We start from the raw sequence: 27,166 nt of genomic DNA on the forward strand, positions 1-27,166 counted from the left end.
GAACACAGCAGGCCAAGCAGCATCTCTAGGAAGAGGTACAGTCGATGTTTCGGGCCGAGACCCTTCTTTCAGTTAGTCCTGACGAAGGGTCTCAGCCCGAAACATCGAATGTACCTCTTCCTAGAGATGCTGCCTGGCCTGCTGTGTTCACCAGCAACTTTGATGTGTGTTGCTTGAATTTCCAGCATCTGCAGAATTCCTGTTGTAAGTGTAATGTATGTAAGTTTGCTGATGATACCAAATTGAGTGGAAAAGCAAATTGTGCAGAAGATATGGAGAGTCTGCAGAGAGATATAGATAGGTTAAATGAGTGGGTAAGGGTCTGGCAGATGGAGTACAGTGTTGGTAAATGCAACGTTATCCATTTTGGCACGCTGCTGTGCAGAGGAACTTGGGAGTGTCTGTGCATGAATTGCAAAAGGTTGGTTTGCAGGTATAGCAGGCTTATCAAGAAGACAAATAGGATTTTGGCCTTCATTCTAGAGGGATTGAATTGAAGAGCAGGGAGGTTATGCTGTAACTGTACAGGGTACTGGTGAGGCCAAACCTGGAGTACTGTGTGCAGTTCTGGTCTCCTTACCTGAAGGATATACTGGCTTTGGAGGCGGTGCAGAGGAGGTTCACCAGGTTGATTCCAGAGATGAAGGGGTTAGACTATAAGGAAAGATTGAGTCACCTGGGACTGTACTAACTGGAATTCAGAAAGATGAGAGGAGGTCTTATAGGAACATATGAAATTATGAACAGGATAGATAAGACAGAGGAAAGTTTTCCACTAGTAGGTGAGACTAGAACTAGGGGACATAACCTCAAGATTCGGGGGAGTAGATTTAGGACAGAGATGAGGAACGACTTTTGCTAGAGAGTGGTGAATCTGTGGAATTCTCTGCCCAGCGAAGTAGTGGAGGCTACCTCAGTAAATATATTTAAGACAAGGTTGGATAGATTTTTGCATAGTAGGGTAATTAAGGGTTATGGGGAAAAGGCAGGTAGGTGGAGATGAGTCCATGGCCAGATCAGCCGTGATCTTATTGAATGGCAGAGCAGGCTCGACGGGCCAGGTGGCCGACTCCTGCTCCTATTTAGGTTCTATGTACATGGTGACATGTATGAGCTTTGATAATAAATTCACTTTGAACTTTGAGTTAGGTTAATTGGTCACATGGGTGTAATTGGTCAGTGTGGGCTCGTTGAGCTGGAAGGGCCTGTAACTGCAATTGTATATTTCTAAATAGAACAGAGCAGTCATTTCTGAAGCACCTTGTCTACATCCAATGACGACTGTGTTTCTCTAGGTTATTGGTTGGGGAAAATCTGTGCCCTTTCCAACTGAGAAAGCTGATCTTTCGTGTTGAAGAGAAACATTGGTCAGGGGACAGAACTTCCGTTGAAATGATGTACCTCTTGTTCACAGCTGAGACCTCAGCCTCTACAAGTGCTGCGGTAGAAAATTGGAATGCCAGTCTTGCTGTTTATTCCCACTCTAACTGCATTTCCAAATCTGCATAGTTCGCAGATTAAGCTTGCATGAGTTAAGCATCAAATGCGTTTGATGTTTTCCCCTCTGGTGAATCAGCAGGAAAATCCTTAATTGATGGGGGGAGTAGAGGAGGCGGTCAGTATCGGTGAGAAGGGCCTTGGTTTTAACAGTGGGATTTGTTGGGTCCAATTCTCCTTCAGTGTTCTGCACTTTAGTGATCAGACAGGGCCCTGCAGTAAGAGGATGTGCAATTTTAGAACCAGGCCCTCATCTGAGATGAGGTGCAGTTTCAAACTTCCTCTAAAAATGAAGCTTGTTTACTTCTCATAATGCCGCTGGCATTTAGGGCAGCAATGAGGGCCCTCCATCTCATATAGAAGGATTCTTTATTTCCATTTCCATATGTTTTCTTTTTCCATCACGGTTGTTGACCCTGAGCTGAACCCCTGAACCTCGAGGGCTGGTGGGCCACTCCACTTTTAGTCTGGCTTCTACCCTTTGACCGGTTTGACATGGGTGACCCTACCGAGAGCCAAAGCACAAGACTGCAGCCCGCGTAGCTCTCCAGGTCGTTGAGGCACGCAAGTCTCCAAACCCTATGACAAGGTTATGGTCCTCTTAGAGGTAAAACTGAAGCCAGTTTGATTAACGTGGCCAGTCGAGCTTGACTTTTGAGATTTGTGGAGCGTGGGCAGGCAACAGCATTATTATCTTTGTAGTGTTGGCAGCTGGTACCTGAAAGCTGCTTGGCCAGATGCCAGCTGTACCTACGACTTCTCCGTTTACTTTGATGCTATGGTTTTGTGCACCCATAAACATGACTGGCCAATTCGAGCTGGCTCTGAGCAAGAGAAACATGGTTCAGCTCCTTTGTTCTAGCTCCCTCAGTTTGTTTTCCTCACATTTTCGCTCAGTTCCCCTTTTCAAACTTCCTAAATTGCATGAATGCCAGTATGTGGCTGGTAGTGTAAACCAACTAATGTGCCTGTGCTTGCTCATTGTCCTTGTACGGCCTGGTTAGCTTGTGGTTCTCAGCTGTCTGAAGGGAGCGGGGCCTGGCGGATATGTTTGTGATGTGGGTGTATGGAAGGAAAAGACTTCAGATGTGCCTTTCCTCTCCTCCTGCCTTTTGCCACCAGCATGCTCTATTCTTGAATGAACTGCAGTTTCCGCTGAGGAATTGGGTGATTTTAAAGCCATTGACAAAAACCACCATATTCTTGTTCAAATCCTCTGCAGCTGGCGTTCCCAACTTGGGATCCATGAACCTTTTCCTTACCCCACAACTCCTCCTCCCCCCCCCCCCCCCGCAAGTTTAATGGTATAAAAACTGTTGGGATCCCATACTCTATGGCCTTGCACTTCCAAGGTATTATTAAGTCTGTTTGGCTTGGGAGAATGACATTGGCGGACAGCATTGTGGAGCAAAGACTAGTTATGTTCTTCCAGTGGGAGTTTGTTAGTGAGTAAGTAGCGATCTGGGTATTGGAAAATCTAGTGCTTTCAATACTTCAAGCCTTGCTGAAGAATTCCCAATTTCTCATCTTGTTCTTTGAAAGCCTGGGAGGCTTTTTCTTTAATCATTGTGTAATTCACCTGGAAGGTGGTGCTGAATGTAGGTAGGAATATTTTAATGTCAGCTGCGTCCGTGCTGGTCTGGTCTAATTTTGCCTGTTAGGTCGCTGGATTTAGGACAGCAATGAAGGTCCTCCACCTCTGGTTCAGGGCTTCCTTCATTGTGCCAGTAGCTTCCTCTCGGTTTTCACTACTGTCGGTCAGGCAAATCCCGGGTGGAGACTCAGGAATACCGTCACACTCAGATGCAGGAGAATTCTTCACTGCTGTTTCCATAACTGTTCTGTTTTGCCATTTGGGGTTGTTAGCCCTGAGCTGAACCTGGTGGACCACTCTTAGTCTGGCCTCTACCCTTTGACCTGTTTGGCACGGGTGACCCTACCAAGGTCAAAAGCATAAAGCCCCTGACTCCAGCCAACGTCGCTCTCCGCGTCATTGAGGCACACGAGCCTCCAAACCCTACCACAAGTTTGTGGCCCTGTTGGGTGAGTGTAAAACAGGGTACGGTTTAAACTCCTCTGACTGTGGAAATTAACTTGACGTTCAGGTCAAGTTTATGTTCCTGTAAACAGTTCAGCTGTAGTGTTATGGGTGTTTTTGCTGAGAATTGGAGGTGCCCTAGGATTAGGCACTGTGTATGTGTGGAGTGTTGGCTGCCTCATTTCCTTTTCTTCATTCTCCAGCCAACATCGCTCCCCGGGTCATTGAGACATGCGAGCTTCTAAACCCTATGATGGGATTGGAGTCCTCTTGGAGGTGGCACTAGTTTGAAGGGTTAGATTTTCAGAGCTGGGGCTAAAATGGTGGAGGGCAGTCTTTTGCAGGTGGAAGTAAGTCTCTGGGTGCCATGTAACTGAAAAAGGGCCTCGGGACCAGGGTTTAGTCCATTCCCGTCCTGGCTGGGTTGTGGGGGGGAGCGTAGATCAGATCTGCTAACTGGGACTTGGGAATAAAACTGTTATCTTCCTGTAGCTGAGCACGAGTAAACTGTTATCAGGATCTGCCAATTGTGAGCACAGGCTAGGGTTTTCCAGCTGTTGTCCCTGTGTGTTCGACCCGGGTGGAAGAGAGGTTGGGCTTTGGCAATGAAGAATGGGCATCCTACTTGATAAGGTGTTCAGTGTTGAAAACCAAGAGGTTGTGCTGATTAGAAAATGAGAATCAAAAAAGCAGAACTGAGGACAGGAAGTCTGAACTTTATCCTGATGACATGAATATCAATTTCTCCTTCCCACAAACAAAATCCTCCCCCCCCCGACCTTTCACCTCTTCTCACCTGTCTATTAGTTCCCTCTGGGCGCACTCCTCCTATCAGATTCCTTCCCTTCCAGCCTTGCCTTTCCCACCCACCTGGCTTCCTGCATCCACCTTCCTGCTAGCCTCTTTCCCCTCCCCCCACCTTCTTATTCTGGCACCTTCCCCCTTCCTTCTCGGTCCTGAAGAAGGGTCTCGTCCTGAAAAGCCGACTGTTTATTCATTTCCATAGATGCTGCCTGGCCTGCTGAGTTCCGCCAGCATTGTGTGTGTCGCACAGGAAGTCTGAATTTGGGTTTTAAGTACAGCAGACTTGCAGAGTAACAGGGCCTGTTGCTGATGTGATCTGATTTTTCACTTGATTCCTGCTACAGCATTATTTGAAACCTTGCTGGTAAAAGTTCCTTTGTTTGGCCACGTTTTCAATTCCACCTTCTACTGTTCCACGCGCACAAAACACCGGTGGAACTCAGCAGGTCAGGCAGCATCTACAGCAGGGGTTCCCAACCTTTTCTGTGCCGCGCCTCCGACCGTTAACCGAGGGGGGCTGCGGAGCCCAGGTTGGGAACCCCGATCTATGGAGTGGAATGGACAGCTGCCATTTTGGACTGAGAACTTTCATCAGGACGAGAAAGGAAGGGGGCAGTGGGGCGAGGAGTACAAGCTGGCAAGGAGGTGCGTGGGTGGGGCGGGGGGGATATGAAGAAGGTAGGAGAGGATGGCCAAAGGAGGTATCTAACAGGAGAGGAGAGTGGACCATGGAGGAGAGAGAAGCTGTGCTTCTTCCACCCATCACCTCCCAGCTTCTTAATTCAACCCCCTCACCTGGTCTCACCTATCACCTGCCAGCTTGTACCGTACTCCTTCCCCTCTCCCGGTCCATTTATCACATGTTTATAGAAGCACACCGTGAAATGGCGTTTGATTTAACCAACACACCCGACAGTGCACGTGTTGCCACACATTCTGGTGCCAAGTCGATAGGGCAGTTAAGAAAGCTTATGGAGTGTTAGCTTTCATAAGTCGAAGGGTAGAGTTTAAGAGTCGCGATGTAATGATGCAGCTCTATAAAACTCTGGTTAGGCCACACTTGGAGTACTGTGTCCAGTTCTGGTTGCCTCACTATAGGAAGGATGTGGAAGCATTGGAAAGGGTACAGAGGAGATTTACCAGGATGCTGCCTGGTTTAGAGAGTATGCATTATGATCAGAGATTAAGGGAGCTAGGGCTTCACTCTTTGGAGAGAAGGAGGATGAGAGGAGACATGATAGAGGTGTACAAGATAATAAGAGGAATAGTTAGAGTGGATAGCCAGTGCCTCTTCCCCAGGGCACCACTGCTCAATACAAGAGGACATGGCTTTAAGGTAAGGGGTGGGAAGTTCAAGGGGGATATTAGAGGAAGGTTTTTTACTCAGAGAGTGGTTGGTGCGTGGAATGCACTGCCTGAGTCAGTGATGGAGGCAGATACACTAGTGAAGTTTAAGAGACTACTAGATGGGTATATGGAGGAATTTAAGGTGGGGGCTTATATGGGAGGCAGGGTTTGAGGGTCGGCACAACATTGTGGGCTGAAGGGCCTGTACTGTGCTGTACTATTTTATGTTCTAACATTATTCTGGCTTCTACTCCCTTCCTTTCCAGTCCTGGTGAAGGGTCTCGGCCTGAAATGTTAACCCTTCAGTCACCTCTGTAGTGCTGCATGACCTGCTGAGTTCCTCCAGCATTGTGTGTGTGTTACTCTGGGTTTCCACCATCTGCAGAACCTCTAGTGTTTATGATGTGCTGTCTCCTGTTCATTTTTGCCCCTTGCATATCTGCATGGTGAATTAGACAGGTGGCGATTTCCCCAACGTGTCCGTTACGCCGCTGGCGTATAGGGCAGCAATGGTGGTCCGCCGTCTCTGCCAGTGTTCAGGGCTTCCTTTGTCCTGTCAGTAGTTTCCTCTCAGTTTTCACCACTGTCAGTCATACAAGTCCCGGGTGGAGACTCAGGAATACCGTCACACTCGGATGTAGAAGGATTCTTCATTGCTGTTTCCATAACAATTTTGTTTTACCAGTCAGTGTTGTTAACACCGAGATAAACCTCCAAACCTGGAGGACCAGTGGACCACTCTCACCGGTGGGCCTCTACCCTTTGACCTGTTTGGCATGGGTGACCCTACCAAGAGCCAAAGCATAAACCCCTGACTCCAGCCACCATCGCTTTCCGGGTCGCTGAGGCACACAAGCCTCCAAACCCCATGACAAGGTTGTGGTCCTCTTGGGGGATTTCCCCAACATGACAAAAAAATGAAAGGTTCCTGGTGGGGTGAGATAGGCTGGGGGGAGGGTTTGGGGGAGACTTGTTCTTCCCATGGACTGCCCCCAACCCCTTCCCATTCACTGATACAACACTGTTCGTTTCTTCTGTCTGGGCTTATCTTGAGTAACTTCTGTGTAAACGGTTCTGGGACCCATGTCACTCCATGTGGTGTACCTTTTGTTTTTCCTGCGGCTTATTTACTGAACTTGGTGTCAGCTTTTTCAGAATAAACCAGTTCAAACATAGAACCGTTTTGTGTGACTTTAACACAGGCAACACACCTCGAGGCCCAAGACAGGAACAGAAACAGAATCAGATTTCATATCACCAGCAAATGTCGTAAAATTTGTAGTCTCTGCGGCAGCAACACAATGCAAAACACGATAGAAAAACTAAATTACTGTGTGTGTGAGTGTGCGTATTTGTATATAATCTATATTAAGAAAGTGGTGAGGTAGTGTTGCTAGGTTCATTGTCCATTCATAAATCTAGTAGTGGAGGGGAAGAAGCTGTTCCTGAATCGCTGAGTGTGTGTCTTCTGGCTCCTGTACCTCACTCCTGATGGTAGCAATGAGAAGAGGGCCTGTCCTGGCTGATGGGGGTCCTTAATGATGGACGCCGCCATTTTGAGGCATCGCTCCTTGAAGATGTCCTGGATGCTACAGAGGCTACTGCCCATGATGGAGCTGACTAAGTTTACAACTTTCTGCAGCTTGCTTCGATCCTGTCCACCACCTCCCCCCACCCCCCACCAATACCAGACAGTGATGCAGCCTTTAGATCATTCTCCACAGTGCATCTCTCAAACCCTGCAAGTGTCTCGGAGACAAACCAACTCCCCACAAACTCAGAATGAAATATATCAGCTTCTTTGGTCCACTGAGTTTGCTCCGTCATTCTGTTATGGCTAAATTATTATCCCCCTAAACCCCATTCTCGTGCCTTCACTTTCTCCCTGTAACCTTTCACACCCTGACTAATCACGAACCTACCAACCTCTGATTTAAGTGTACCTAATGACTTGCCCACCACAGTTGTTGATTACAATGATTTCCACAATTCACCACCCTCTGGCTAGAGGAATGCCTTGGTCGTTGTCGTGGCTATCCCTCGAGGTCCAGGATGATGGTCTTCGTTCTGTACAGAGCGAACACGCCTGTGCGTGTATTTGTTTAACATGTACTTGATGTTGCACTCCAAGAAACACACGATACTTCACAAATCAACCAACTGATTCCAATGGAAACCACGACGATTGGAGCTGATGGATTTGTTGCAGCCTTCATCCGCCTTCACAGCTGTTGAGTTCGAAGTAACTTCGTCCGCCTGTTCCACGATTGAGGTCTTGGTTGGATTGTTCTTTGTCTGGGACCTCACCCTCGACCTTACCGCCATGGGTGACCCTACCAGGAGCATAGCTCCAGACGGCATCACTCTCGGGATCTCAGGACCACACAAGCTTCTCCACCGCGACAAGGTGACAATCCACGGAGAAGAGAAATTCCTTCGTGTCTATTGTAAAGGGACATCTTTGTATATTGTGGCTGTGCCCTCTGGTCCTAGACTTGCCCACTATCCACGGCTACTCAATCTAGGCCTTTCAATATTCAACAGGTTTCAATGAAATTCCAGACTTTTTGAGACATTACTTGTTGAAAATGTCCTGATACTACGGTGACTAGAGCCCATAATGGAGCAGACTGAGTGTACAACTCTCTGTAGCTTATGAATAAACATTTCTCGGGCTTCTCGCTGGGTACAGCTATCGATTATAATCAATTTTTTTGATGACAATTTCTGCTGTCTTCAGGAATGATTCCTTGGCATGTGTAGTCTAGTGAAATTTATACCCCTTTATTCTGTCCCTCCTGATTGGTTAGTCCTCATCCAATCAGGCTTCTGCTCTTTCACCTTGTTTACAATCATATTCGAGTTCTCACTTGCAGCAAGACCTTTGTCTTTGTTAAAATTATTTTCCTCAAGTTTTACTTCAATGGCTTCCTTTACCAGACAGTCCCAAAAGCCATCGGAGTTTTTCTTACATGGAAAAAGCTTTTCATCAATTTGTTTTTGAACTTTTCACCTTAAAACCTTCTCCTGTCTTTACATGACGCCTCTGCTGGGGAAGCGTGTTGTTACTGTTTCTTTGCTCCAGATTCCGATATCGATCTTGCACAAAACAAAACTGGAATTCAAGCTCTGATCTCAACTGGGCGGCAGTGATCAAGTTTATTTGTTCCTTTGTCATCGTGGATTTGTTTGGTCTGTCAGAGTTCACTGGTCATGTTTACGTCTGGGATTAAATAACCATTTTTCACAGGAGCACCATTGAGAGTGTTCTGACTACCTGCATCACTGTCTGGTATGGGAATTGCGAGGCATCTGATCAAAAAGTCTGCGCAAAAGATTGCGAGGACCGCAGAGAGGATCATCGAGATATTTTGTACACAGGGCCCTGAGCATTGTCTGTGATCCCTCCTGTCCACCCAACAATCTCTTTGACCCCCCTACCATTAGGCAAGAGGTACCGTAGCATTAGGACAAGAACTGTTAGGATAGGGAAACAGCTTCTCTCCCCAAACGCCCCAGGCCGTGGGACTACTAAACTCCCTGACACCACCTAGGTCTCATCGTATAAAAGCGCAGTAGCACTTTAAGGTGTCGTAAATGCACCTGTGAAGGTTGAGAGGGGCTCAAATTCGACTGGGTGTCGAACTAGTGAAAGTCAGGGCGCAAGCAAGTTCTCGACATGCAAGAGAATTCCTAGAAGCATGGTTTCCCGCAAACAACTCTATAAACAGGTGTAGACCTCGATCCCATTTATAAGCCAGTGCGAGCAAAATTCCAGAGAACGCACAGAGTTTGCCACACAACCAATCAGCAAATAGACCCCCTCCCTACGTCATAATTGAGTTTCTGTAATGGCGGCCATTCACAGGGAACGCCACAAGTGAACAGCTCGTGGACGATGTCTCCTCATGTGCCGATGAAACGTTTGCAGATGGATCGCCAAGATAGGGGAGCAACTCCACCCAATAACAATAAGCTAACTTGGGGCTTGGACCGTGGGACAAGTTAGAGAGTTAATGAGATTGTATTTTGAGCCAGTGTGGACTCAATTGGCCACACTCCCCTTGTGTCATGAGGAAATATGGGGCCTCCATAACTGCACTGCAGGCCACTGTCTTTTGGTAAAAATGAGTTTAATGCTTTTTCTAACTTTTATTTTTAAGGTGTATCCTGTATCAGCCAGTACTCGCTGACAGAAAGGGCAATCAAATGCTCCTGAGCTAGCCTCTGTGAAGGTAGGATATGGTTTGCTCTCTTACTCTCATTTTGGTGAAGATGCCTTGATGTATTTGCATCTCTAAATGAATAATTGTGGAATTGGCCCTTTGGGTGGAGATGCATCTCTACCAAAGGAGGTGTAAGGTGCTCCTCCCCTCCACTAGCCTGCAGGTCACCCTTGGTCACGTGAAGCCATTGGAGCAGGTGGCGGATGGTCGTATGAGCAGCCGGTGCAGATCACAAGATCACTGATGCCAGGCAGGCAATCTCTGAAGAGTATTGATGATGGCTGGGGGTCACCCGTCTTGTAAAGACACTGCCCAGAAAGTGGCAATGGCAAAACACTTCTGTAGAAAAGTTTGCCAGGAACAGTCATGATCATGATCACCCACGTGATATGACAGTCCTTCTGACCCTTTCAGCCGCGTTGCCAGCATCCCCTAGCCTAATCACGGGATAATTTACAATGACTAGTTAGCCTACTAACCGGTACATCTTTAGACTGTGGGAGGAAACCCATTCCTTCTACAGGGAAGGTGTACAGACTCCTTGCAGAAGAACTCTGATCTCTGCCCCGAGCTGTAACAGCGTTGCGCTAACCGCTACACTACAAACAAGGCCTTCATTCCCGCCCAGACTGTGGATAAGGCTAAAGTAGTCACTTCAGGCCCTCTTTCTTCCAGAGCCACCACTGCCCAAGCCTTGGTATTTCTGCCATCTTGGTCTTTAGTTTAACTATTGAGTAATTAGACTGTTTCAATGACTTTGTGGTTTGATGTTTTATATTCTGTGCCTCTCGCTCGCTTTTTGCCATTTGCAAGATTTTTTTGTGCATCGGGTGTTGGTTCTCCTTGGTTCCATGGTGTTTCTTTGTTTCTTGGCAGTCTGTGGGAAGATGAATCTCAGGGTTGTGCACTTCACACATTGATAATAAAAGTACTTTGAATCTTTGAGTTCCATTTTGCAGTAAACCATTGGCTTCAGCCTGGTGAGACTTGACTGATGGAGAGTAGCTCGTGGTTCCCTCAGTATGAGCGCTATTCTTCTCAGTGGTTAAAGGGCTCTCTTGGCTTGTGTTAGCTTTTTTTTGTGTGATTTGACTTTCCTAACTTGACTTTAAGAGAATAAATTGACTATGGGCAGCATCATCCCAAGAAAATGTTTGTTTTTGCACTGTTGCGTTTGTATGTTGAATTCTTGTAGGATAAAATGACATACCTGTTTCATATTGCTTCAAACTGACTGTAAAAGATAGAAAACTGAGCCCTGAAGAAGGCTTTTTACCCCCAAAATTGACTGTTTATTAATCTGCATTGCTGCTGCCTGACCTGCTGAGTTCCACTAGCATTTTGTGTGTCTCCTCTGGATTTCCAGCATCTGCAGAATCTCCTGTGTTTATGAAAAGCAGACGTCCTTGGTATTCCTGCTCCCTGGTTTCAGTAGTTGGTGTGAAGCTGGAGTTAGGCCGTGTGGTTACCATGCAAGCTAGTCTAGTTTAACAATTTTTGGCAGGATGCTTCCTCTTTGAGTGCACCTGTATTCTGTGGGGTTAGTCTGTTTCAGATTTATTTACCATATGTGCATCAAAGCATAGAGTGAAATGCATTCTTTCTGCTAACAGCCAGCACACCCAAGGGTGCGCTAGGGGCAGCCTGCAAGTGTCGCCACTCGTTCCGGTGCTAACACAGCCTGCCCGCAGTGCTCAGCAGAACAGCACCGAGCGAGTCCTTTTCCACCCCCGCACGCGCACACGTGTGGGGCTTGGGGAGGGAGAGGCAGAGATCTCAGCATTTTTCCCCATTCTGGCATAGCTAATACCAGAGGATACCTTTTAAGGTGAGTGGAGGGGAGATGTCAGATGTTGTATTCCAGTAATATTTAAGTGTGGCATGTGGCCAAGTGGTTAAGGTGTTGGTCTTGTGATCTGAAGGTTGCTAGTTCAAGCCTCAGCTGAGGCAGCATGTTGTGTCCTTGAGCAAGGCACTTAATCACACATTGCTCTGTGATGACACCGGTGCCAAACTGTATCGGCCCTAGTGCCCTTCCCTTGGACAACATCGGTGGCGTGGAGAGGGGAGACTTGCAGCATGGGCAACTGCCGGTCTTCCATACAACCTTGCCCAGGCCTGCGCCCTGGAAACTATCCAAGGCGCAAATCCATGGTCTCATGAGACTAACGGATGCCTATTATTATTAATATTTAATATTGTAAATGTATTATTTGATCATTCTTTGTTTATTAGTGGTAACATGTAAAAGTATGTGAATGGCATATGTCATCACGTCACCACACAATATACGTGTGCCTCACTTAAAGTAAACACGAAACTAAACATGCGTTATCTCCCACCTCTGTTTCTCTTTTAATTAGTTTTTATCTTTTGGAGTTGCGTAACATAATATCAGAGACAGGGTCTTAGCATCAAGTGTTTGGAGTGCACTGTCAGGGTGGCAGTAGAGGCTGATACATTAGGGGCATTTAAGAGATTCTTCAGCACGTGGATAAAAGAAAAGTGGAGGGATTTGGGCTATGTAGGAGGGTAAGTTAGATTAATCGTGGAGGATGTTACGAGGTTGGCACAACGTTGTGGACAGAAAGGCCTCTACTGTACTATGTCACTACTGTGCTGATGCCAACAGGATTCTGCGGTTTCTCTTCCTGTCGTCTCCATTTGTCCATGGACTATTTAGAAAAAAACCCTCGCTCAACTCTCCTTCCAGGTACGGCAGTGATTTGCTTTCACTTCTAGTCTAGTACACTGCATTCAGCTCTGGCAATCTGGTCTCTTCTACTTGAGGAAAGAAACTAATTTTTAAATTTAAATTTAGCAATTCAGCCGGGAGCAGGCTCCTTGACCCATCGCCAGCAACCCCCAGTTTAACCCTAGCCTAACCACTGGAGAATTTGGAATTTTTTTTAATGGATTCCTGGGTTTCTTGTTTTGTGGCTGCCTGCAAGGAAGTGAATTGAAATTGGTCTTGAAATCGTTTGTACAGCACAGAATAGGCTCTTGGACGCACTGGGTCCATGCTAATATTTTTTTGCCCATCTGCAGTGATTTGTCTTATTCTATGTTTTGCCTATTTAAGTGCTTATCGAAATATCTCTTAAACATATCTGACTCTTATCTGTTCTGGTGGTGAGTTCCAGGTATCAACCACTGTGCATTTCAGAAAAAAAACAAAACTTCCTCCTCCTGTCTTCTCAGTCTGCGGGCCAGATGGACCGAAAAGGCAGGGTATTGGACTGGTTCTGCTCGCTGCCATGTGATGTTTACTTCGTTCTCCTCGGTGCTGAGGCCATGGCTTGTTTCGGGCTTTGTGTCTGAGCTTCATGACGATTTTCCCTGCTATGTGATGAACTGAGGCTGTGGGCCTACTCCAGGCTTCGTGTCTACAGACTCACTTTCATTCTGAATGCTGTTGCTTGCTTTTATTCTTTACACGATTTATGCTTTTTTTCCCCTCTTTCTTTCTGCACATTGGGTGTGTATTGGTCTTTTTTAAAAATCGGGTTGTTTTGGGTTTCTTGTTTTGTGGCAGACCAATCTCAAGGTTGTATCAACGTATAAATTATAATGTACTTTGAACTCCACCCCTTCACTTTAAAGTATGCGTTCTGCCTTTTGATAACCCTTCCATTGGGGGAGGTGGAGGACTGGATTATCTGGCTACCCTTGGATTCTGCAGTTTTGACTCCTTTACTGTGTCTCATAAGCTAGCAGGTGGCTGAATGGCCTTTTGTGCCAATGGCAGCTTTCAAATCCTACTCCGGTTCCGTTCCCGTTCCGGTTCCATTCGATTCTATCATCAAGAGCCAGTTAATCAGCCAACCGACTAGGCCTTTGGGAGGGAGGAGGGAACGAGCACCAAGGGGGAGACTTTGAAGCCAAAGGGAGAACGGTAAACTCTGCCCACCCACTATCAGACGTTGGGGACAACCCCAGATCACCAGGACTGTGTAGTAGCAACATTATCTGTTTTCTTTCGGAAGCTGTCCCATTTCTTTTCTGCTGTGAAGTTAATGATCTGTCCATTTCTTTTCTCATAGATGCCCTCTCTTGCTGTTTATTTCAAACATTCTTTTGGTTTCAGGATCACATGGTTTATCATGTGGTTTTAACATACTTCTTGTTCTCTAGACGTTCTCATTAATCTGTTAACTAGGTAACACCGTATGCGTGAATTTGCCTCGGCAACTGCCTTGCCCGCTCAGAAGTGCTCAATTGCCCCTTTCCTCCTTTGGCAGGTTAATACTGGTTTTGTTACTTCCCCAGTCCCAAGGAAGGGTCTTCAACTCGGAGTAACATACAGAAAATGCTAGAGGGACTCAGCAGGCCAGGCAGCATCTATGGAAAGGAATAAACAGTTAACGTTTCAGACCGAGACTGTCATCAGGAAAGGAAAGGAAGGGGGAAGGAGTCTTCACCCCTCTTTTTTTTTCTTCCCCCCACAGATGCTGTCTGTCCAACTGAATCATAACATTTTCTGTTTTATTGAGTGAAAAATGCTCTCTCCCTCCCTCCCTCTCTCCTTCCTTCCCTCCCGCTCTCCCTCCCTCTCGCTCTCTCCCTCCCTCCCGCTCTCTCCCTCTGCTAATCTATTCCGGTCACTTACTGCACGTGGACAGCAGATGCATTTGTTACTGTAGTGAGTCCTAAATGCTGGGTGTTGTTTGTGTGTAACTTTTCATACCCTGAAGCCCATTATTCTGTGTGTGCTGCAAAGAGATGCAGAGGAGTTTCACCAAGATATCCAGTTCTGTGCAAAAGCCTTAGGCATATATTATATTTCAATGTATTATATATTATTTATAAAGGTATATGTAAGTCTATGTATTTTATTTATGCATTTATATATGTATTTTATTTGTGCATATATAGTATTTATATTATATATGTAAAGAAGTTTCTTGTACTGTGACCAGGCAGCATCCATCAGAATAGAAGGTGAAGTGAGTGGGTATGTGAATATCACGAGAGGAGTCAGGCGAGCTTGTGTCTGTTCACCAGACTTATTTCAACCTGTACAGTGAAAATATCCTGGGAAGTATCAAAGACATCAAAGGACTCACAATTGGAGGCCATAACATCAGATATGCTGATGACATCGTACTAATAGCTGACTCAGAAACAAAACTTCAAGAACTACTTCAAGGTCCCACACAGGAGATTAGTGTGCAAACTTAAAGCACACGGTATTGGGGGTAAGGTATTGATATGGATAGAGAATTGGTTAGCAGACAGGAAGCAAAGAGTGAGAATAAACGGGACCTTTTCAGAATGGCAGGCGGTGACTAGTGGGGTACCGCAAGGCTCAGTGCTGGGACCCCAGTTGTTTACAATATATATTAATGACTTGGATGAGGGAATTAAATGCAGCATCTCCAAGTTTGCGGATGACACGAAGCTGGGCGGCAGTGTTAGCTGTGAGGAGGATGCTAAGAGGATGCAGGGTGACTTGGATAGGTTGGGTGAGTGGGCAAATTCATGGCAGATGCAATTTAATGTGGATAAATGTGAAGTTATCCACTTTGGTGGCAAAAATAGGAAAACAGATTATTATCTGAATGGTGGCCGATTAGGAAAAGGGGAGGTGCAACGAGACCTGGGTGTCATTATACACCAGTCATTGAAAGTGGGCATGCAGGTACAGCACGCGGTGAAAAAGGCGAATGGTATGCTGGCATTTATAGCGAGAGGATTCGAGTACAGGAGCAGGGAGGTACTACTGCAGTTGTACAAGGCCTTGGTGAGACCTCACCTGGAGTATTGTGTGCAGTTTTGGTCCCCTAATCTGAGGAAAGACATCCTTGCCATAGAGGGAGTACAAAGAAGGTTCACCAGATTGATTCCTGGGATGGCAGGACTTTCATATGAAGAAAGACTGGATGAACTGGGCTTGTACTCGTTGGAATTTAGAAGATTGAGGGGGGATCTGATTGAAACGTATAAAATCCTAAAGGGATTGGACAGGCTAGATGCAGGAAGATTGTTCCGGATGTTGGGGAAGTCCAGAACGAGGGGCCACAGTTTGAGGATAGAGGGGAAGCCTTTTAGGGCCGAGATTAGGAAAAACTTCTTCACACAGAGAGTGGTGAATCTGTGGAATTCTCTGCCACAGGAAACAGTTGAGGCCAGTTCATTGGCTATATTTAAGAGGGAGTTAGATATGGCCCTTGTGGCTGCGGGGGTCAGGGGGTATGGAGGGAAGGCTGGGGCGGGGTTCTGAGTTGGATGATCAGCCATGATCATAATAAATGGCGGTGCAGGCTCGAAGGGCCGAATGGCCTACTCCTGCACCTATTTTCTATGTTTCTATGTTTACTCACTATCGTGGCAGCAGAAAGTAATCGCAGAGGCCTCTCAATCAACACCAAGAAGACAGAAAGCGTGGTCATCTCCAGAAAGACAAACATCCCACAAAGTGTGATCAAGATCGGAAATACAAACATCAAACAAGTCAACAAATTCAAATATCTTGGCAGCCTAGTAACAAGTGATGGCAGGTGCGACACCGATATCAAATACAGAATAACAATGGCGAAAGAAGCTTTCAAAAAAATGAAGACCATATAAACAGACAGAAAGATGAGCACGTACACTAAAAACAGAATACTGCATTGCTACATTTATTCTATCCTGACTTATGGAAGTGAATACTGGACCATTTCCCCAGCAATGGAAAAGAGACTAGAAGCAGCTGAATTATGGTTCTACAGGAGAATGTTAAAAATATCATGGACCACACACACATCGAATGAAGAAGTTCTCAGAAAAGCCCAAGTAGTTCGATCACTCATACCAACAGTAAGAGAAAGTCAACTCAGATTCCTAGGACTCATCATGCAGAAAGATGAACTAGAAAAACTCATACTCTCTGGAAAGATTGAGGGGAGCAAACCTAGAGGAAGATCTCGGCTTATGTACATCAAAAGCATAGCCAGGTGGCTACACATCGAGGAAATGGAAGTCATCCAAAAAACGAAGGATAGATCTATATGGAAAACCATGGTCACCAAAGTCCACATCGGATATGGTACCTAGACAGACAGATTATATAGTGCCTAAGACTTTTACACAGTACTGTGTTTATCAATGTGGAGTGGAGAGCAAGTTTGTACATCTGGTGGGAGCAAAGGATGTTGGGAATGGTGAGGGTGGAGTGTCGCGGGAGGGGTGGGGACAGTTGGCAGAGGAGGAGTGCCAGGGGTGAGGCGGTGGTAGGGGTGTAGACATATCAAGCCCTGAGACATCAGGTAAGGTCACTTGATTCCAAACAATTGGTTTCTTAGATCATTACAGAATGTCTCTCCGGTGCTTCCCTCTCCCTTCCCCTTCTCCCAACTGTGATTCCCCTCTCCCTGCCCCCTTCCCACTCTCAGTCCACAATAGAGACCCAGATCAGAATCAGGTTTATCATCACTCAAATATATCATAAAATTACTACTGTACTGTGCAAAAGTCTTGGGCATACATGATTGGATCACTTCAGCTGCAAAAAGACTGAATTGGTGTTCTATGGAGGAAATTGAGAATTGGTATTGAAACTTTCTCATAGTTGGAATATCAGAGACAAGAGGGCATAGGTTTAAGGTGGGAGATAGGAACTTTAGAAGGGGTCTAAGGGTACATTATTTCATCCAGAGGGCATGCCTTGTTCTCATTACTACCAAAAGGAAGGAGATGCAGGAGCCTGAAGGCTACGCTCAACGATTCAGGAACAGTTGCTTCCCCTCTGCCATCAGATTTCTGAATGGACATTGAACCCATAAACACTATATTCAAATTAATTACGTAGTGCAAAAGCAGAAATAGAAAGTCATTCATTTTATTTTTTGCACTACTTTAAATATTTTAGTTCATTTTTTTCCAATGATTATGTATTTCATTGTACTGCTGCCGCAAAATTAACAAATTTCATGACCTATGCCGGTGATATTAAACCTGGTTGTGATGCACATTTAAGTACTTTGAAGAGCTCTTCTCTTGCCAAGGTGTAGAAAGCTATGGATCTAATGCGGCCAAGTGGGACTGGTGTAGGTGGGTATATGGGCAGTACGCAGAAGGAGCTGTTTCAGCGCTCTGACACATGACTCTGTTAAACACTGTACAGTGAAAATTGTTATGAAGACCTGGTACTTGAGGAAAATAACAGGTCTCCTGCATATTCACCCCATTGAGGGATTAGTCTGGTTTCCTTAATACGTGCCATCCCATTGGATAGCTTCTACCTTCTCTCCCCATTTAATTAAGACTTTGCGTGCTGCCTCTGTGTCTCACTTAATTCCCCTTGCCAGTGCGCACAGCGCTCGGCCTCAGGAAATCCTTGGAGCTCTCTCTCTCTCTGGAGAAATAGGTTTGCAGAGGTCCTTAAAGAGCCTTTCCTGTCTGCCCACAGACTGCACCGCGGTAATTTGCCTGTGTGGTTACTGGGTCTGTAATAGGACGGGTGTAGTTATTGAATAGAGATTTAGGGGCTTGTTGAAGGTGGTATTTGTATAGGAGTAGCAATGATTTGGAGGCATCTTCCTGAGGGAGAAATGATTCGAAGTCTAGGCTGATGGGGTGGGGTGAAGGAGAGGCAAACGTTGGCCTGCACTGCTTGGCGTATCTGTGGTATTTATTTACTTGAGAGACAACATGGTTACAGGCCCCTCTGGTCCAACGAGCCTGTGACACCCAGTTATACCGATGTGACTAATCACCCAACCGACCGGTCCGTCTTTGGACTGCTGGAGGAAACCGGAGCACCCGGGGGAAACCCATGCGGCCACGGGGGAGAGCATGTTGGATTCTGACCTTTCGATCCAAAAATCTTCCACAGGCCAGTAAAGAGGCTCAAAACTTGTCGCTTCACGATCGTTTTATTGAGTGCTGACAGAGCAAAGGAAACAGGAGCAGAAGCTAGTAGCAGGAAACGGCTTAAAGACAAGAAAGAGGCTGAGGTTCAAAAGTTCAAAGTAAAATTTATTAGGGTGCATACATGTCACCATATAAGACCATAAGATGCAGGAGCAGAGTTAGGCCATTCAGCCCATCAAGTGTGCTCCACCGTTCCGTCATGGCTGATCCCGGATCCCATTCAACCCCATACACCCCTCTCACCATATCCCTTGGCGCCCCGACCAGCTAGGAATCTATCAGCTTCTGCTTTCAACCCTGAAATTCTTTTTCTGTGGGCGTACTTAGCAAATCTATAGAACAGTAACTGTAAACAAGATCTGAAAACCGTGAACATCAGGAACTGTAGACTGTAACCAAACTTTGCAAATGCAGATAATAAATAGCAATAAATAACGAGCTTGAAATAACAAGATAAGAGTCCTTAAGTGAGTGTAGTTATCCCCTTTTGTTCAAGAGCCGGATTGTTGAGGAGTAGTAACTGTTCTTAAACTTGGTGTGAGTCCTGAGGCTCTTGTACATTCTACCTAGTGGTAGCAGCAAGAAAAGATCATGGCCTGGGTGGTGAGGATCTTTGGATGCTGCGTTCCTACGGCAACGTTTCATGTAGATGTGTTCAATGGTTGGGAAGGTTTTACCCCATGATATACTGGGCTGAATTCACTACATTTTTTGCTCAAAGGCATTGGTGTTCCCATACCAGGCCGTAAAGCAGCCAGTCAGCACAGTTTCCACTTCGCATCTGTAGAAGTTTGCCAAGGTTTTCGATAACATGCTGAGCCTCCACACTCCTGAGGCTAAGATGCGAAGTTGGCATCCAGCATTGAGCCTCTGTTTTTATCCTAGAGACAGGTAAAATTCCATTCAGATTTGTAGATAAGAGTCAGCCTATGAGAAAGAACTTATTCAAATAATGCAGAACAACTGAACTTCCACACCTTTCCAGAATTGTACTTTGGATAACCACTAGAGAGAGGTATGTTAAACTTGCATAAAAAACAAGTGGATAACTAATTATTAAACTGAAAATAAAATGGCAATTAAACAGTAATCTAAGAATTAAACAGTAATCTAAGAACTAAACAGCATTTTAAGAATTAAACAGTCAGATCCAACACGTACAAATTCCTTGCAGACAGTAGCGGAATTGACCCCAGGGTGCTGGTGCTGTTGTGACATTACACTGACCACCATACCCCTGATCTCGTGTTACTTTCTGCATTAAATTGTTTTCACGATAACTGACAGCAAAATGAGGAAATCCCTCAACGTACACTAAGATGTGATTTACAGGGGCTTTAAGGCTTTTGACAAGTGGGCTGGTCCTGAAGTTTAAGGCACGAGGGATCTGAGTAGTGCGGGCAATCGGAATCCACAATTAGCTGGGTATGGGCAGATGGTAGACGTCAAGGGCTGTTTTTCTGCCTGGCAATCTTATCAATGGGGTACTGCAACTATCAGTGCTGGGACCTTGGCTATGAAGGTGGTCTGATTAAATTTGCTGACCATACAGACGTTGGAGGAGTTGTAGATGGGGAGGAAATTTGTCTAGAGATCAGGCCAGCTGGGAAGTTGGGTGGAGCGGTGGGAGATGAAACTTAATTTGGGCAAGTGTGAAATGCACATTGGGAGGTCGAATTTTATTTTGATTTGGAGATGCTGTACAGGTCAGATTGGGCCTTTGTGAAACAGCATCCGTTAGTCTTGTAAGACCATGGATCTGTGCCAGGAAAGTCTTCACTCTCCAGGGCGCAGGCCTGGGTAAAGTTGTATGGAAGACCAGCAGTTGCCCATGCTGCAAGTCTCCCCTCTCCACAACACCAATGTTGTCCAAGGGAAGGGCATTAGGACCCATACAGCTTGGCACCAGTGTCGTCGCAGAGCAATGTGTGATTAAGTGCCTTGCTCAAGGACACAACACGCTGCCTCGGCTGGGGCTCAAACTCACGACCTTCAGGTTGCTAGTCCAATGCCTTAACCACTTGGCCACGTGCCCACAAACAGCAACCCCCGATTTAACCCTGAGCTGATCGAGGGACAAGTCACAATGACCAATTAACCTAGTAACCAGTATGTCTTTGGACTGTGGGAGGAAACCGGTGCACCCGGAGAAAACCCACTCATTCCATGGGGAGGAAGTACAGACCCCTTACAGATGATGTTGGAATTGAACTCTGAACTCCGACACCCTGAGCAGGGAAAACGCCATGCTAACCACTGTTAGCATGGCGCCCTGGAGTCCTGCTCGGGCGTAAATGACCTCGGGACAGAAACCTTGGAGTGCAAGCTCTTAGGTCTCTGAAAGTGGCAACAGGTGAATAGGATACTGGAAAAGACGTTTGGTATGCTTGCTATATTAGATATAAGACTAGGGTGGTCACGTTGCTGTTGGGCAACACATGGATTTTACCGCCTTTGGTGTTATGTACAGTTCTGGCTGCCACTTCACAGCATTGCGTTTAGTGTGACACTATTACAGCGTGGAGCCTCGGAGTTCAGTCCAGGTGTCCTCTGTAAGGAGGCCCGTGGAATGCGTGACTTCCCTCTGGGTGTTCTAATTTCTTCCCACAGTCCAAAGATGTATTGGGTAGGTTAATTAGTCATTGTACATTGTTCTGTGATTAGGTCACAGTTAAATCGGGGTTGTCGGGGGTTGCTGGGCAGTGCAGTTCGAAGGGCTGGAAAAGCCTACTCTGCTTTATCTCTATAAACAAAGTACGCCAAAGAGGGAGTGCTGAAGAGATTCAGAGTTCCAAGTTCAAAGGTTCGAAGTCTGTATACACTATACAACTTCGAGATTTGCCGTCTTGCAGATAGCCGCAAGCACAACAGAACCCATTTAAAGAAAGCCCCCACCCCCACCACTCGCACATGCACACAACTAGACCATCAGAGGAGCGGGGAAAAAGAAGAACCAGTCACGCAAATCGCAAGGACGATGACTGGACTGGAGAGCTGTAGTCAAAATGAAATCGGATGAGCTGTATTGATTCTTGCTGAAATGTCGGCAGCTGAGCTTTTCAGTGGTTTGTAAAACTGAAGGGCGCAGTTAGGATCACTGGTCAGACTAGAGGATGAAAGGTGAAAAGTTTAAGGGGAGTGTGAGGGGAGACCTGTTCACTCAGAGGGTCGTGAGAGTGTGGAACGAGCTGTCTTCGCAAGTGATGCATGCGAGCTCAATTTCAACATTTCAAAGGTTCATTTATGTCAAAGTATACAACTCTGAAATTCTTCTTCTCCAGATAGCCACGAAACCAGGAAAGAAAAGAACGGCCGCACCATCATGAACCCTCACATTGCTACTCCCCACACAAAAAGAACAAAATCTGAGCTGGCACATCAGTCCACCCAAATCCCCCTCCCCCGCACACAAAATGAGAAAGATCAGGCGAAATACATAGAATATTTTTTAGAAAACTAGTCTGGGGAAAAAGAAAGTCTGTAGTCAAAGTCCACGTCCAGAAAGGCAGAAAACCTGGGTAACATTCTTCAGGCACAGTGGTAGGCCCTTCCATCTCTGTAGCAGAGTGATCCCACCAGCGATCGAAAAGCAGTCTCTCCTCTCCATAACAGAGCGACTTTCCCCAGAGATCAAAAGGCAGTTTCCACTCTCTGTAGCAGAGTGATCCCACCAGCGATCAAAAGGCAGGCAGCCAACGCTCACCTTCTCCATTGGCCTCGATGTTTCAATCTCCCTTGTTGCTTTAATTGGCAAACAATCAAAACTTTGGCTGTATCCTTGTATGGTTGAGTGACAATTAAACCTGATTTAATTTGATTTTTGATCGTATTGAGACCCTTTTGGAGAAAGAGGTCTGCTCGACCAAACACCACACAACGTTTTATGTGCCAAAGATCAAAGGACAATTCCATATTTACAATGTATCCGCAATGCTTTCTTTGAACTACAAGCAAACTTCACACCACCTGTTTCGCACCCACACCATAGACACCTAAATGCATTTTAATCAGCATTGTCTGGTCTTCCCATGAACTGTGATTCACGGCTTTTAGGAGCCCATAGTCCAGAGCTGCATTTTAAATTTAACCTACAGTGCATAGTCAGGTTTGAAGGTTGGTGGCTGAAGTTATTTGTTATGTGCCCTAAATCTAAAAACAAAAGTTTGGATATATGTATATGGGTAGTAGGGGTATTGATGGATGCATGGAGTACAGGTTGATGTGAGTAGGCAGTTCAAATGGTTCAGCACAAACTAGATGGGCTGAGGGGTCTGTTTCTGTGTTGTACTTTTCTATGACTCTTAAGTTTTTCAGAGGGTGGTGAATGTCAGTGTGCTGGAGATGCTTGCATTTACAATGTTTAAGACCGAAAGATATAGGAGCAGAATTAGGCCATTTGGTCCATCGAGTCTGCTCCGCCATTTCATCATGGCTGATTCATTATCCCTCTCAGCCCCAATCTCCTGCCTTCTTCCCTGCATCCCTTCGTGCCTTGACTAACAAGAACCTATCAACCTCTGCTTTAAATATACCCAATGACTTGGTCTCCACAGCCACCTGTGGCAACGAATTCCACAGATTCACCACCCTCTGACTAAAGAAATTTCTCCTCATCTCTGTTTTAAAAGGATGCCCCTCTATTCTGAGGCTGTGTCCCTGGTTTTGGACTCTCCCACCATAGGAAACCTCCTCTCCACATTCACTCTTATCAAGGCCTTTCACCATTTGATAGGTTTCAATGTGGTCACCCCTCATTCTTCTGACTGCCAGTGGGTAGAGGCCCAGAACCATCAAACGCTCCATCAAAAGGCATCTGAACAGGTATTTGGATAGGATAGGAGAATGATAGAGACTGGGGCAAATGAGACTGGAGGAGATGGATGTCGTGGTCAGCATGGCCAAGTGGGCCTGTACGATTCCATGCTTCTGTGACCACATGTTCCACTGTAACCTCTGCATTTATTATTTGTGCTTTCATGAGGGAACAACCATCACTGGCAAATTTCTACAGCTGTACTGTGGAGAGCATTCTAACTGGCTGCGTCACCCTCTGGTATGGGAGGGGGCGAAGCATCATTAAGGACCCCTACCACCCAGGTTTTTGTGCCTTGTTTTCATTACATCAGGGCGGAGGTACAGAAACCTGAAGGCACTAACTCAATGATTCAGGAACAGCTTCTTCCCTTCTGCCATCCGGTTTCTGAATGGATATGGAGCCCATGAACACAGCCTCACTAATTCTAATTTTGCATTACTTAATGTAACTCTTTAACATATATTTACTGTAACTCACTATTACGTATTGCATTGTACTGCTGCTGCAAAGATGACAAACTTCACGGCATATGCCGGTGATATTAAATCTGATTCTGCTCTGTCACGGGAGCGGCCTGCTCTTCGAGCTAATCCTGCTATCTTTAATGCCCACGTCAGAGAGGAATTCCAGCCATACGACACCGCAGCTCCTGGAATGCCTTACTCGTGCGTCCCAGGATGGTGGCAGAATATCTCGAGTGCCTCAGAGATGTTGTCAAACAAAACAGCTCTCGCTCAGCTTGCCCAGTACCAAGTACCAAGGCAAAAATGGGCCCGCGGGGTGGGGTGGGTGGGCTGATTTTTAAACAAAAAAAACACATGAGATTTTTGGGAAGGATTTCCAGGGGTTGAGCCTCAGTAGCGGAGGACGCTGACAGCGAGGTGGTTGTATTAGAGGTGATCTGGAGGTCCGAACTGGCTGAGCATGGCTTGATATCTGGGCGGCGTAACGGTTAGCACGACGCTATTACAGCTGGAGACGTCAGGTTCAATCCCGACATCATCTGTAAGGAGTCTGTACGCCCTTCGAATGCATGGGTTTTCTCCGGGTGCTCTGGTTTCCTCCCACAGTCCAAAGACTTAATTAGTCGTTGTAAATTGTCCCGTGATTAGGCTGGGGTTAAATCGGGTGGTGCAGCTACCTTTTCTCTAAATAAATAAAAACTGATTTCTAGCAATGAGGGAATTTTTTCATACAGATGATGTAGCTTGACTCTTGAAATTGGCAGGAGCAAGGTTTTGAGGTTGTGTCAGACGTGGGTAGACAAGGCCTTGTGGATTGGGTCTTGATCCCACAACCTCCTGTTGCTTGAAGCGGCTGTTACCCACTGAGCTGACTTGTTGCCTGCCGAGGGGAGACATCTGTCACATCAATGCCTTTTGCTTCGGCTCTGCTCCTGTCATGAATCTGGGTACCTAGCCCTCCTTTCTTCAGGGTGTGTGAATGAAGACAGCGGCGGCTGCCCACCCCCATTCCCCCACTCCCCCACTCCCCCAACCCTGCTGCTGCCTCTTGTTTGTTCCAAGTGCCCCCGCGGATGACCTTGCCTCCCGACAGACCTTTGGAGTGTTTGCTTTGCGTGTTTAGCCAGCGTCAGTCTCTGAGCAGCTGCCGCCGAAGTGCCTTTTGATTTCCACGCCTCCCGGTCGAGCGGGGCGAGGAGAGCGTTGTCGGCCGCAGGGCAGTGTACCCGTGTCTGAAGGTCTGAGCAGCTCTGTTGGAGAGTGGGTGACGTTTATTACAACACCCCCACCCCCCTTGTTTTTGAAGCCCACCAGCCCTGGCGACTATAAAACTGCCTGCACTGACCAGTTCCATTGTGGATCAGTATGGTTGTTGGTTGTCCCTAGACTCTAGTGCTGTTCAGGACTCGATTACCCCTCTACTTATTAGAACACATAAGCCTGTGGTTAAGACATTCAAATTGGCAATTCCAAATGACTTGCAAAAAAAAACACCCCAGCAATTCTGCAGGTACTGGAAACCCAGAGTAACACAAAAAACGCTGGAGGTCAGGCCACATCTGTGGAACGGAATAGAGAGTCTACCCTTTGTCAGGACTGGGAGTCAATATTTCGGGCAGAGACCCTTCAGGACTGCAAAAAAAAACTTTTTTGGGTTTTAAAAAAAAATTTGAAAACCTGGTTGCACTTTGTAAACAGGAAGTTGAGATTTTATTTCCGTCCACAAGTCAGAGACACAGACACACTTCCCCAGCTTGAAGGCAAAAGGGGATCCGTTCTCAACAAGTCATGCAAGGCTGGATGTGGCTGCTTTACAATGCCTACTCTCTTTCCATTAAATATCTCAGATTTCTGCAGCCACCCCCCCCCCCAAAAACCTCGAGTTTATTGTCATTCAACTATTTGCACATACACCACCAAAAGCAACAAGGTGCACAGCACAATGCCTACAACTCACACGCAACACAGGTACTGTTACCACAAATGAACAAATAGTGAGGTGCATTTACCACACATCTCAAAAAATAAACAGTGTACAAATGCTACTGGCGTTTGAACTGTGAGTCCTGGGCTGTGGCTGGGAGTTCAGTAGTCTCCCGGCCTAGGGGAAAGCTGCTTCCCGTGCTAACGGTCCTTGTTCTCGTGCTACGGTGCCTCGTGTCTGAGGGTCGGGGCGGGGGTGGGAATGAGCTTTGATTGGAGCCTCCACACCAGGCGGTGATGTGACCAGTCGGATTGCTCTCCGTGGCGCATCTGTAGAAATTTGTAGCGCCTTTGACATCCCAAATCTTCTCAAACTCCGAATGAAGTCTTGCCAATGGCATGCCTTCATGATTGCTTCAATGCGCCAGATTTGAAATTGTTCATAAAATAATCCAGCCTCGTGGGAACCTTGGCACAGCAGGATTAGTTCAGTAGGGCCCTGATTATCTGAAGGGTGGTGACGTGCTAACTGCTTAGGGTGTTTATCTTCCGAGATATTTAATCGCAGCGCCCTGAGCGTAGTCAGTGCCCCCATCCCTCCAGTGGCCTCCTTGACCCCCCCCACCTTCAGGCAGGAGGTACCAGGACTGTTAGGATGGGAAACAGCTTCTTCCCCCAGACTGTGAGACTAACTGAACTCCCGGCCACCACCCAGGTCTCACCACATGTGTGAAGTGTCAGTGGAGTTTGTATGTTGTTTGCTTTTCGAGATGTGTGGTAAATGCACCTCATTATCTGTCAGTTTGTGGTAATATTACCTTGTGTTGCGTGTGAGTTGTATGTTCTGTGTTGTGCACCTTGGTCTGGAGGAGCATTGTGGCATGCGGCAGCATCCGCAAAACTTAGAGCTATTAAATTGTCAGTGTTTAGAACCAGAGTCAGGTTTAATATCACTGGCAAATGTCGTGAAATTTGCTAACTTTGTGACAACAGTGCGATGCAATACATTATAAATATGGAACAAAAACAATTACAGTAAGTATATATCTATATTAAATAGTTAAATTTAAAAATCATAGTGCAAGAACAGTTGAAAAGGAAAGTAGTGAGGTGCTGTTCACGGGTTCGATGTCCATTCAGAAGTCGAATGTCAGAGGGGAAGAAGCTGTTCCTGAATTGCTGAGTGTGTCCCTTC

The 27,166-nt window shown here is 46.3% G+C and overlaps 1 protein-coding gene across 1 annotated transcript in view; it reads left to right on the plus strand.

Annotated features, from left to right (window-relative positions):
• LOC134352648 (RAC-beta serine/threonine-protein kinase) overlaps positions 1-27,166 on the plus strand; it is a 151,672-nt gene that overhangs the window by 52,697 nt on the left and 71,809 nt on the right. Inside the window, exon 2 of the mRNA XM_063059982.1 lies at positions 9,850-9,921. The gene's annotated coding sequence lies outside the window, so the exon portion shown is untranslated. The remainder of the gene's footprint in view (positions 1-9,849; positions 9,922-27,166) is intronic.

The sequence above is a fragment of the Mobula hypostoma genome, chromosome 10 (genome assembly GCF_963921235.1).
Source record: "Mobula hypostoma chromosome 10, sMobHyp1.1, whole genome shotgun sequence".
In the NCBI taxonomy this organism is placed as follows: domain Eukaryota; kingdom Metazoa; phylum Chordata; class Chondrichthyes; order Myliobatiformes; family Myliobatidae; genus Mobula; species Mobula hypostoma.